This window comes from Corvus cornix, chromosome Z, assembly GCF_000738735.6.
Source record: "Corvus cornix cornix isolate S_Up_H32 chromosome Z, ASM73873v5, whole genome shotgun sequence".
NCBI classification, from domain to species: Eukaryota; Metazoa; Chordata; class Aves; order Passeriformes; family Corvidae; genus Corvus; species Corvus cornix.
The window spans coordinates 56,357,897-56,370,440 of NC_046357.1; the positions used below are offsets into that span (position 1 = coordinate 56,357,897).

General features: G+C 41.2%; 1 protein-coding gene across 5 annotated transcripts in view; it reads left to right on the forward strand.

Annotated features, from left to right (window-relative positions):
* PIP5K1B (phosphatidylinositol-4-phosphate 5-kinase type 1 beta) overlaps window positions 1-12,544 on the forward strand; it is a 94,000-nt gene that overhangs the window by 2,466 nt on the left and 78,990 nt on the right. The window contains exons 2-3 of one of the 5 annotated variants that reach the window (XM_039566892.1): window positions 1,600-1,734; window positions 2,231-2,337. The exons of 1 other annotated variant lie outside the window; for it this stretch is intronic. The gene's annotated coding sequence lies outside the window, so the exon portion shown is untranslated. Of the gene's footprint in view, window positions 1-722; window positions 1,735-2,230; window positions 2,338-12,544 lie in introns of those variants that run through there. 3 more of the 5 variants (XM_039566894.1, XM_010393005.3, XM_039566896.1) reach the window with 3 other exon arrangements.

Here is a 12,544-nt window from a genome sequence, read left to right on the forward strand (position 1 = left end):
TAGGCTACCTGGTCTTTACTGAAGCATTTGATACTGTCTCCCACAGCATTCTCCTGGAGAAGCTGGTAGCCCATGGCATTGCTCTCTCTCTGTTGGTTAAAACAACTAGCTTGATGGCCAGGCTCAGAGAGTGGTGGTAAACGGAGTTACATCCAACCAGTGACTGGTCACAGGAGATGTTTCCCAGGGCTCAGTAATGATGCCAGTTCTTTTTAAGATTTTTATTGATGATCTGGATGAGAGGATTGAGCATACCCTCAGTAAGTTTGCGGAAACACCGAGTTGGGCAGGAGTGTTGATCTGCTTGAGGGTAGAAAGGCTCTGCAGAGGTATTTGGACAGGCTGGATCGATGGGCAAGGCCAGTGGTGTGAGGTTCAACATGCCAAGTACCAGGTCCTGCACCTGGGTTACAATTAGCTCTATCAAGTGCTACAGGCTGGGGCAGAGTGGCTGGAAAGGGGTCCAACAGAAAAGGGCCTGGGGGTGCTAGTCAACAACAGCTGAACATGAGCCAGCATGTGCCCATGCGGGCAAGGTCAGTGGCATCCTGGCCTGTATCAGCAACAGTGTGGCCAGCAGGACTAGGGCAGGGATTGTCCCCCTGTCCTTGGCACTGGTGAGGCCACACCTCAAGTGCTGTGCTCAGTTCTGGGCCCCTCATTGCAGGACAGACATTGAGGTGCTGGAGCATGTCCAGAGAGGGGCAACAGAGCTGGTGGAGGATCTGGAACACAAGTCCTGTGAGGAGCAGCTGGGGGAGCTGGGGGTGTTCAGCCTGGAAAAAAGGAGGATTGGGAGTGCAAAGGAGGCTGAAAGGAGGATGTAGCCAAGTGGGAGTCATTCAATTCTCCCAGGTAACAAGCAAGAGGGCAAGAGGAAAAGGCCTTAAGCCTGTGCTAAGGGAGGTTTAGATGACATACTAGGAAAAATTTCTTCACTGGAAGGGTGGTCAGACATTGGAGAAGAGTGCCCAGGAGAATAGTTGAGTCATCATGCCTGGATGCGTTCAAAAGATGTAGACATGGCTCAGTGGTGGACCTGGCACAGTCAGGTTAACAGCTGGACTCGGTCACCTGAAGTGTCTTTTCCAACCTAAATGATTCTATGATTCTACTGCTGGTAATTATGTGATGCCATATTTGAAATTTATATATTGTAAAAGCTAAAAAGCAAACGTCAGTGATCAGACAAAATAAAATGTGCATTTAGGAGCATGTCAATGAGCAGTTGGGTATATGTTTTATTGATTAAACCCCCATATTGCTTAATAGCAAGCTTTACAAAAGTTAACTGCAGTGGAATGCTTTTTTAAATTAAGTCTTTGCCTGCAGTAGTAAGTAGGGATTGGCAACATGGTCTTCATGTCTTCTCTGCTGGACATCCTGCCATTCAGTGTTAGGTACAGTTTGGATCATTCCTTCTCTAAGAGTAATTTGTATTTGAATCTGTTTTGTACTGTCACTACTTGTTACGGGCTCACACCACTGATACTCTGAATTTTATTTTCTCTAAATAGATCAAGTGTCTTATTAGTCATTGCAGATTCCTGCTGTGGTTATGTGGTCATGTGTCTTGTCTTATTCTTCACATTTGTACAGTCCCAAAAGAGCTGTTTTACTCATGTGTGAGCAAGAAACTTGAAGTCCTCCTTCAGTGAGCTGGAAAGTCCATTTTTTTACGTTCCCTCCTCCTTCTCCAGTTGTGACTAGAAAACCGTATCAACCTGTTGCAAGGTACAATTTACCATTTTATTTTTATATCCTCCTTGTAGTAAAACTGGTCTCTTTTATTTGTCATCAGTGAAGTAGGGGGAAGTTGCAGGTGTTGCACAGGCCTTGTATATTTTCACTATTGTCTAGATGTGCTTGTGTTTTGTATTTTGAAAGATGAGATTTTTAGAAACTTAAAGTATCAGTAAGCTTGCAGTAGTTTCTTCAGTGTGTCACAGCTATGATCTGCATCATAATCAAAAACTAAGTTACTTGGAAAATTTTTTGTGGTGCTGTGCATTTGCATAGTCATAGGATGCTTCTATCTAGTAAAGCAGATGATGATGACCATTTTATTAATTGTGCTCATTTTTGTTGCTAGCTCTTTTAGCTTGAGATTCATGTGTTTTGTGACTGCATGCCACCTGGCCACCCCCTTTGGTTTTTTGTTTGGATCCTTGTTACTGCAGTATTTGAAAATCTGTAGACAGTGATGTACCTTTTAAAATGTCTCTTTGAGACCAGGGAAGACACATGTTACACACCCTGGAGCTGAGGCACAGAGGCTGAAAGATTCATTCAGTGCTGTATAAGAAGTGTGCGACTGCAGGTCAAGACCCAGTGTTGGTAAGATGATTTTTCTCCTCTCCTAAAGGAGACTAGTTCACTACGAATTATAAAATTCATCCTATGAAAAAAAGTATCAGGCTTCTGCAGTCAGGTTCCACTTGGCTCCTTTTATCTCTGTGCAAACTTAGCAGTTGGCAGTATTTTGGCAAGGGAAAATATAAATTGGAAAGTCTGTCTTGATGTCCTTTGATGGAGTTTTTAGTTTATGATCACAATTATATTATATACATAAGCATATATATATATAATATAATATAAGCATAATGAACACAAATACAAAGATCCTTTGATTGCACAAATTCTTAAAATCAATACTATTCAATAGTAGAAATATTGGTGTCGTTTGCAGCAGTTGACAGTAGTTAACTCTTGTTAGCAACTCCAGAAGTGTAACTGTGCCATTTGAACTGAAGGAAACTGCTGCCATTTAAGAATACAGCTTGGTGAGCAGTGCAGTTGAATGAGATGTTGCCTTCGGCACCAAACAAAGCTGACTAAAAATGCTACAACTGTTATGGCAGTTTGCCACTTTTTTGGCTGTGGTTGCACAACTGTTGGTAAGGCTTTGTGATAAATCAGATCACTGAACTGATCTGAATTAAAAATAGCTTTGCAAGAACAAAAGAAATCAGTGTGAAGGGCAGCTGTCTTTCAACTGGCTCTTTAACTGGGGCAGTTTGCAGGTTCAACCTGCACTTGTGGGGTTGTGCTGTGGAGGGGAGGGTGTAAACAGCAGTGGATGGGCATAAGAGAAGTGGAATTCATAGACTGAGACCTGTTAGCTTCTCTTCTCTTGAGAAGATGATTGAGTAGATGAGATTGGTGTCAATGTTCATTTGGTCTAGTCGAGAGAGAAACTTGTTGTTTGGTTTTAACAGCTGTTGCCTTGTCCCCGCCTGAATCTCACTTTCTGTGCCCATCTGGGCTTTTTTGTTTCTTGTTGCAATTTCTAGCAGTATTAGCTACTTTTACTACTCTGTACCAAAGCCCATGGTCAGATCAGTGCCTGCCAAGGGAGTGAATGGACTGGGTTCTCCTTGGGCTGTACACAGAGATTCCCATTCTTCACTATCTGGGAAAGTAATTTGCTTTTTTTCTCCTGGTGAGTTTGTTTTCACAAGAAGTTCTTGGCCTGAGTACCAGTGCAAATCAGCTAAATGCCAGAGGATACATCCATGCAGCTAGATGATAGCTTAACTACAGGGGAACTACAGGTCAGCCAGTCTCACCTCTCTGCCCAGCAAAATCAGGGCATAGATCCTCCTGGAAACTATGCTCAGTCACATTGAAAATAAGAATGTGTTTCATGCCAGCCAACATGGCTTCACTAAGGGCAAACTGTGCCTGAAAAATTTAATGGCCTTCTATAACACGGTTATGGAATTGGTGGTTAAGAGCAACTGACAGCACCTACCTGGACTTACACAAAACATTTGCCACTGTTCTTTATCTCTAAACTGAAGAGACATGGATTTGACACATGGACCACTTGTTGGATAAGGAATTGGCTGGATGGTCACACTCAAAGAGCTGTGGTCAATATCTTAATGTCCAAGTGGAGAGCAATGACGAGTGGTGTCCTCAGGGGCTGGTATTGGGACCGGTGCTGTTTAACAGCTTTTTTGGTGACAGGGACCATGGCATGGAGTGTACCCCCAGCAAGAATGCTGACAGCACCAAGCTGTGTGGTGTGGTCCACATGCTGGAGGGAAAGGAAGCTATCCAGAGGGACTGTGACTGTGACAGTCTTGAGAACCTCATGTAAATCTCATGTAGGTCAACAAGTCCAAGCGCAAGGTCCTGCATGGGGATTGTGGTGATTTCAAGCACAAATACAGGCTGGGAGGAGAATGGATCAAGAGCAGCCCTGAGGAGAAAGGCTTGGGGTTGCTGGTGGATGAGAAGCTGAACATGACCTGGCCATGTGCACTTGCAGCCCAGAGACCCAACCACATCCTGAGCCGCATCCAAAGCAGCGCGGGCAGCAGGGCGAGAGAGGGGATTCTGCCCCTCTGCTCTGCTCTGGTGAGACCCTACCTGGAACACTGCATCCAGCTCTGGGGTCACCAGCACAGGAAGGATATGGACATGCTGGAATGAGTCCAGAGGAAGGCTGTGAGGATGATGTGGGGGCTGGAACAACTCTCCTATAAAGACAAGTTGAACAAGTTGGGGATGTTCAGCCTGAAAAAGAGAAGGTTCTGGGAAGACCTTCGAGTAGACCTCCAATACCTAAAGGGGACCTGCAAGAAAGCTGGTGAGGGACTCTTTATGAAGCCCTTTAGTGATAGGACAATGGGGAATGGCTTTAAACTGAAAGAGGGTAGGTTTAGATTAGATATTACAAATAAATTCTTTACTGTGGAGGCGATGAGACACTGGAACAGGTTGTGCAGAGATATAGTGGATGGTCTGTCCCTGAAAGTATTCAAGGCCAGGTTGGATGGGGCATTGAGCAGCCTGGTCTGATGGAAGGTGTCCCTGCCTGTGGCTAGCAGGGTTGGAACTAGATGATCTTTAAGAACACTTTCAATCCAAACCATTCTGTGATTAATCATAGCAGGGGTGTACCTGTCACTTTCCAGGTCTCAGCATAGCTATTTCCAACAGCAGCAGCTGGGGAACAGGGAGATACCAGTGGCAACCTGATGATAGTCCCAGCTCTGTAATGGAGCTGGTAGCCTTTGCTGGCCTCTGGTCTGTGTCTGCAGCTCTTGCTGACTTGCATGTGCAGAAAAGTTTCCCAGAGCTGGGACGGCATTGCCATTTAGTTATGTAAAATCTTGTGAAGTCTCCTGCCATTAGCCACTGGACCATGTGAGCCAGTAAGTGATTCCTCTTGGATTTGCTCTTGGATTACAAACTGCTGTTTCTTACCCAAATCTTAAGCTGATTTTTTTTTTCAGTTCATGAAGAGTCAGGGCTTTTTGACAAGAGTAATGCAGTGGCCATTGAGGCCACGGCCGTGTTTAGTCTGGCAGAGAGCACTGCAGAATCAAAACTATCTCAGATAAGAACTTTATTTTCAGTAGTGCTGTCTGAGTTAAGTTTTTTGGATCACTGTGTTACTTAGTTACTTCAGTGTCAAATTTGACGTTCAGAATTCTGTATTGGGATGAGTCAGCTGTGTCACGGTCCTTTGTCTTTAGTGTCTGTTTCCCTTGCTCTAGGGCCTTACAGATTTGAGAGGACTTGCGTACCAATTTGTCTGAATATATAAATATTTTTGTATGCATAATTCTAACAAAATATTGCTAAGAAAATGTATAGTCCTATTCAGCCTTTTTTCTCCAGTATGTTTGCTGACCATATTAGAAGAGATTTATCTGAGGATAAAGGGGTGAAAATTTATCTTCTAGGCTGTTAAAGAGGTTGCCATGCAGTGTAGTGTTTTGGTATATGAGTCAAGGTAAAGATCACTATACCTTTACTTTCTTCATTGTGCCATGCCTAATCAGCAGACCCACACCTGCAGGTGCTGATTGGGATCTCCTCTGTATTTTTTTGTGATATTATGTGAGTTTCTTCACTGACCAGAGGTGGTCTGGTGTGGAGATTGCCTCTTACTCAGCCAACCCAGCTCCTGGTCACCAGGCTGCAGAGCAATTCAGTGGTGCTTCTGTGGATAAACAGGTAGCCTGCAAAGAAAAAGGCTCGTGTGGCTTACCTTGCATGAAGGAGCACACCCTTATCACAAAATTGAGTTCCCAGCTTCTGCCAGAACTTGTGTCTTTGCTTGCTTTTGAGTGGTGTGGAAGTCAGTATGGATAACTGTGTAGGGTATGTGACAGTGCATGAAGGCAGGCACACAGAGAAGCCTTTGAGGGACTGTACTTTAGCCCTTTACACCCCACTTAACTTTGAGGAATAGAAACTTTCACATTCCGAGTGGTAATGGAAGCTCCTGGGAGGGAAGAGAGATGTCCACCAAGTTTAGTCACTTTGTTCAACATGAAAACAAAGGAAGTATTGTGAAGAGCTTTCTGGCTAGAAAACAGTAAACCTTCTCATGGGAGTCCACAGTTTCTGGTTTTGTTTTTAGTACAAACATGATGATGTAACAAGCCATCTTGTTAAATAATGATACTTGTATGCTTAATGTTATCAGTTTTTGTTTACACTATAAACTTTTTTGCCAGCTTTTCATAGATTGCTGTAGTAGCTTAAGTACTGCAATGGAAAGAACATTATTATGTATTTCTCAGGGGCAATAGAAATCTAAATTGGAAACTTCCTTTGCTTAGAGGCTTTGCTGGTCTTTCCACTAGAAATAGTTTGAAACTACTGGGAATGTGGATGAGTAAGGGTTGTGGTCTTTCTGGTCACTTCTTCTGTGGTTGTTAGACTTCTGCTGAAATTTGTGGTGCTGATTGCCTACAGAGATGTGGTGCTTCTGAGACTGCTTTAATCTTCAGGCCTGTCAGTGTGGTGATTCTTAGTGTATGTGGAAAGCAGAGATGGCATTGTTAAAGAGGCGTCTGTTTTCTGGGCAGAAAATCACCCATGGAATATTATTACATGGTGTGCAAATAATGGAATCGAAGTATGTGATAATAAAAGTACCTAAAATTGAAGCACAAATACCTGTGTAATTTTAAGAGATCTAAAATTCTGATACAACTAGACAAAACAGTGAAGCTGTTAGTGTTGATAATGAGAAGGACCTCTTTAATAAACAATCCATCCAATGAGAAGAAGGTCTTAATTGACAATGTGAATGGCAAATTGCTTTTTATTTATATAGGAATACCTTCTACAATGTTCACCGTTGAAGTGGGTTTTTAAAAATATATAAGTATATTTTCAGAGCCAGGTCTAAGGAATGAGTAGTTCATAAATATTTAGGTTAAGATTGTTCCTGTACTGCTTCTTATCTGAAATATATTTTTTATTCAAAGTCTTATGCTTAAGTTTTTTAAAAAATAAAAAAAAGAAATTCCAACAGTAGGAGGAGTGTCCTACTTGTTAGCCTGCAAAGCTTTAATTAAGTCTTGGAGTATTGTAAACTGTCATCTCTGCTCAGTCCCAAGCTCTCTGTCTGTAACTATGTAGAACATGGTCAACTAATTTTTGACCTGCCCATGGAGAAATATTTTAATTGTCTGCATATGAAAGAGCAGATTCAGTGTACTGTGGTGTTCTCATGCAAAATAGCCGAGAAACATATGAATGTCTAGCAGGACTGGGTGTTTTGGAAGGTTGTCCCAGGCCTTTGTTTAGTGTTTACAAGGTTGCTTCTTCTCTTTCTCTAAGTTTCTATCCTGCTACAGAGCATACCAGGTTTTGTCGTGTGCTGGTGTCTGTGTAGGTGTGACTTTTGTTGTGTTTTTCATACACTTATGCTGGAATCTGAAGTATTACTGCAAACAGACAGACCCCATCTAGGACTGTCTGTGTTATTTGACTACCTCTCTATGGCACAACAGCAAAACTGGAGGTATTGAGCAGCAAATGAATACTTTGGGTCATCTACAGCCCCATAGAGCCTGCAATGAGGGCAGTATTTCCTTCATTTTTTCCTTCTTACCTCAGCAGACCAGGTTGTTATTATTGTTATAATTATACGAGCACAGGCCTTCCTGTTGTGCTGTTATTAACAGAAGTGAGCATACAAAGCTTCAGGATAAAAGAAGAAACATATTTGAAAGTACTCTTCAGAGTTACTGTTTCCCAGCTTGAGATTATTGCGTTCTGCTAGCAGCTGAACTGATCAATTCACTTCCTCTTTTCAGTAGCAACCCAGTAAGTCACTAAATTATTGCTTTGCTGATTAGTATTCTGACTTTTCTTTATAGGCTTGTTTCTAAAGGGGAATCTGTGGCATGTGGTTGTCTCAGTCCTAATTTTAAAAGACACTCTGCTTGCTCTGGGAAGGCTGATAGTATAGTGCAACACCAAGAAAGGAGATTGCTATCTCTGTGTTCCAGCAATGTACATTAACAGTATTTTCTTACTATATGAATAATTAAAAATGTTCTTTAAAACAGATGCAAGAGCCATGATATGCTTGGTCTTTGGGGGGTCCAGCATCTAGACTTAGCTGTATTTCTTTGGAGTCTGAAGTCCATTGTACTAAAGCCCAAACAGAACATGCCTTGCATGTTACTGACTTCTGAGTTTATTTTCATAAGTCTTATCATACTTTTTGATAAGTGTTTGTACCTACCCAGCTTCTGTTTTGTGTGCTTTATGTCACAGAAGTGACAGGAACTCTACATGGTGGAGGATTGACATATCAAACGATCATCTGAGAGCAGTACCCTCTTTGCCATAGTTTCTCCAGGGGAAATGTTGTATAAGGATTCTTAGAGTAATTGTGTTCTGTGGGACTCTTCTTTGAACTTGCTCAAGAAAGACTGCTGTAGTTTAAGCACATTTGTGATCAAACCATGACTTCGGTGCAGCCCCAAAGCAGCTGTGCATCATAGGTATGTCCTACTTAATATTTTTTGGTGCTTGAATTTATTTATCTGTGATGTAAAGGTGATAACTCTTTAACAGTTGTTTGACCATATGTGGGGGGGTCAATTATTAACTAGTAAGCAGCCAGGTACATATGCACTAAGTGCAGTTGCCTTCATCTTGACTCCTTGCACTTTGTGCATATACATTGCACAGACTATCTGTAATTCAAAATTGCCCTTTGCATCTTACCACTGATGCCAAGAAGATTTTTGTTTTTTATACATTTTCCATATATTCGTAGCTCTGTAGACTACTATGATATAGTTATATAGCTCCTTAACTGACTGTAGTAATGTCCTACCCCTTCACTTAGATTTTAGAACAATCAGCTAACCTTCCTGGAATCTTACTTAGTCTTGCCTCTATAGTGAACCAAGAACATCTTGCTGCCTCCCTGTATCATAGACATAATAGACCTGGTGGGGGAGCGGGGGTGGGGGGGGGGGCAGGGACAGAAAGGAGGGATTACTTAATTAAGTGTTCCTCAAATTGGATTGGTTCTGTTAAGTATGCTAATTTGTTAAACTTACAAAGTTGTCAGGGTCCTGTATGGCATGTGCATTTTGCCATATTAGCACCATGAAGGACCTTCATTAAAGGTAACCACTTTTTATCACCTTAATATTGTTTGGCTTGTGATTTTAGGCATCACCACTTGGATCACAGTTCCAAGCTTGGTATGAAGTGACAATCTGTGACAACAGAAATTTGAAACCTGATGAAAACCCTTTTGTGTGGTCCCACTATTTGTGTTCCTTTTTAGTTGGCTGTTCAGGCTTATTCTCATCCACACTGTCCCTCTGAGACTTGTAGGAGCTGAAGTGGTGAGATCTGAATCTAGATATTTCTTGGACAAACAAGGGAAACTATGCCTGCTGGGCATAGCTGTGTGCCCTGGTGCAAAGGCTGAAATGGGTCTTCTACCGGGTTAGCTTTTCCATACTTGCCTGCATTTCTGTTATGTGGGCAAGGACCCCTCTGGCCTTCACTAGCAGTTTTCCCAATGGCAGTCTTGCCAGTGCTCTAAATCAGCTTTGTGCACGGTGGTCTGGGCAGATGTGCCCCAGGCAGAAGGCAGGCAAAAATGCAGTGTTGAATCAGGTGACTGATGGTGAGGAATTGGGTATCTGGGGGACATGTAATGTGGTACCATAAGGAACTGATGCACATCCATAGTCTCTGTCTGGTTTGGGTGTATGTTAAACTTAAAAAAGAGTATTGAAAGTCACCTACGATTGAAGGACTGTCTGATCTCTTTGGTTGTGATGTGATACTATAAAAAGGAGTGTAGGTTTGCGTGTTTCATTCTTCTCACATCAGATTGTATTTGAGTAATTAGAAGTTCTCTTTGAACAAAAAAAATTACTAGGAAGCAAACATCTTTTTTATTAAATTAAGACAGTGTGAATTGTAGGAGAAGAACCTCCATCAGTACTAATTGGTATTGGTAGCTAATTTGCTTGACTTAATTTTTTTAAAATAATAGCATATATTGTCATAATCCAATTTAGGTTGTACATTTGCCTTTTAAAAGATACTAATGTTTGGATTTGCGTTGGGCTTTTTCTGTCACCCTGAGACCGGCTGCCAAAAACAATGGAGTGATTTATTTCAGAAATATAAGCCATAGTAATTAAGATAAGACATCTTTTAAACTTTTTCCATGTATGGCATTATTGCAGCTCTTACTAGAGCTGAATTTTACTTGTTCGTGGCAGCATCCCTGTGCCAGGCTGACTTTGTGGTCAGAAAGACCTTGGAAGTCACAGGGACACAGCAGTATCAAGCTGCTCATAGCTCTTTTCAAAACTCGGGGACTTTCCTGTGGTTATTAGGGATTCAAGGAAGTGCTTAAATCTAAAATAATCATATTCAGTTTATTTTCATCTGAAATTATCTGGTCTATTCATATGTTGTTCATAGATGTATTATAGAACTTTGAGTTGAATTTATGTAGGTAACAAATGTGATCTGAAATTCCCTCAGCCTTGATGTTCAGTATATTTCTGACTTAATGTGCAGTGTCAGGACAGCACCATTACCTATGGCAAGTATGAAAGCACACAAGTACATCATCTGTTTAGTATGGTTAAACATGAGGTTAAAATGCCAGTGACAATTTCAGATGAAGCTAGATGTATAATATCAGATTGTGATAGGAAGTAATTTATAAGTACTTTGCTTGGCTTTGAGTTGTTGGGGTTTTTTGGGGGGGGAGGGTGGTGGTGGTGGTTATTTTTTTGGCTGTGGGTTATTTTGTTCTGTTTGGGGGATTTTTGTTTTTTATTTTGTTTTGTTTGTTCATTTGGAGGCTTTTGGGGGGTTTTTTTGTGGGTATTTTTTGGTTGGTTGGTTTTCTTTTTTTTTTGTCACAGCACTACATTAATAGAAGAATGTAGTTTACCTGTGAATAAATGGTGGTAAAGTCCATGACGAGAAGTGTGGCTCATAAAGGTAGAGTTGAAAAAAAAATACTTCAGGGTATTTTTGTTGGCTGCTACTGAACAATTTCATGATTTTTACATAGACCTTCAAAGCAGAAAGAGTTTAACTTCAAACTTGAGGTGTAATTACAGGGACAAAGTTTCTTTCAGGGGTTTGACTTGTTTGTTGAAATGTAAACGTTTTTCTCAGCGTTTGCAACAGTGTAATATTGTTCTAAAGCATCACAAATGACATGAAGTATGCTAGAAATACGTGGTTTTGAGAAGTAGTTTGACAGAGTAAATAATTAGGCTTAGTTAAAAAAAGAGACTTAATTTTTGCATTTGCAGTAATCTCTAGGGATCCCAGTGACAAATGCCTGACTGGAATTTAGTAACTGCTTGGGTTTAAATTTTGTTCCAGTAGCAACCACATGAAATACTTGGGTGTTTGCTTGCAGTGCTCTTAGTATTGTTTATCTTTTCACGCAGAGTGCATTTCACACAGTGGGGACTTCTGCATTTAACAGCAGAAAAGGTGCGGCTGAAGAGGCTGGAAGCAAACAGTTTGACTTAGGTGTTTTGGCTAATTGAAATGGGCAGCAGCTATTGATACAGGGAGATGGATGTTCAGAGTCATTCTGTGGGACATCAGAAATGTTCAGTATAAACATAGATTCTGTCAATTTTTTGCTTCCACCTATCAGCTGTTAGTGGTATTTAAAATGGGCTTTGCAAACTCTGAGAAATACTGTATAGTATGAATTTACAAAACAAGAATGATAGTATGTCTTTAATGTACTGGAGGCTGGGATTTGCAGGAGCATCCCCAGACTTGGAAGGATGAACAATAAAATCTTCAGTGGTTTTCTTAAAGCTTTTATGAGATTTGCTGGACACAGTGTCTTCACCATTAAAATTAAATGTAAATTTTCAAATACAATTTTTATGGAGCACAAAATGCAACTTTGAATTTTATTGAAGAATTGAAGCTAGCTGTTGTGTGGAAATGAGTAGTTCAGCAAGGTGCAGCTGAGGTAAAAACATTTCATGAAGCGCAGTATGTAAGGTCTGGGCTATATACGTTTTTGCTTTTTATTAAAAGCTTGCACTTAGATTGTCAATCCTCTGCAGCAAGCTGTCCCTTAAAACCTGGGATATGAGATAAAAATCAGAGCTAACCCCGTAAGACACACTGGTGCACTTCCTTCTGGCAGAAGTGAGGGTTCCAAAAGTCCAGCCTTTTATGTGAGAGACTCTCAAGGACTAAACAAGCAAGTTGTAGGAGCATGCACATGCTACCTACCTCCCTCTGT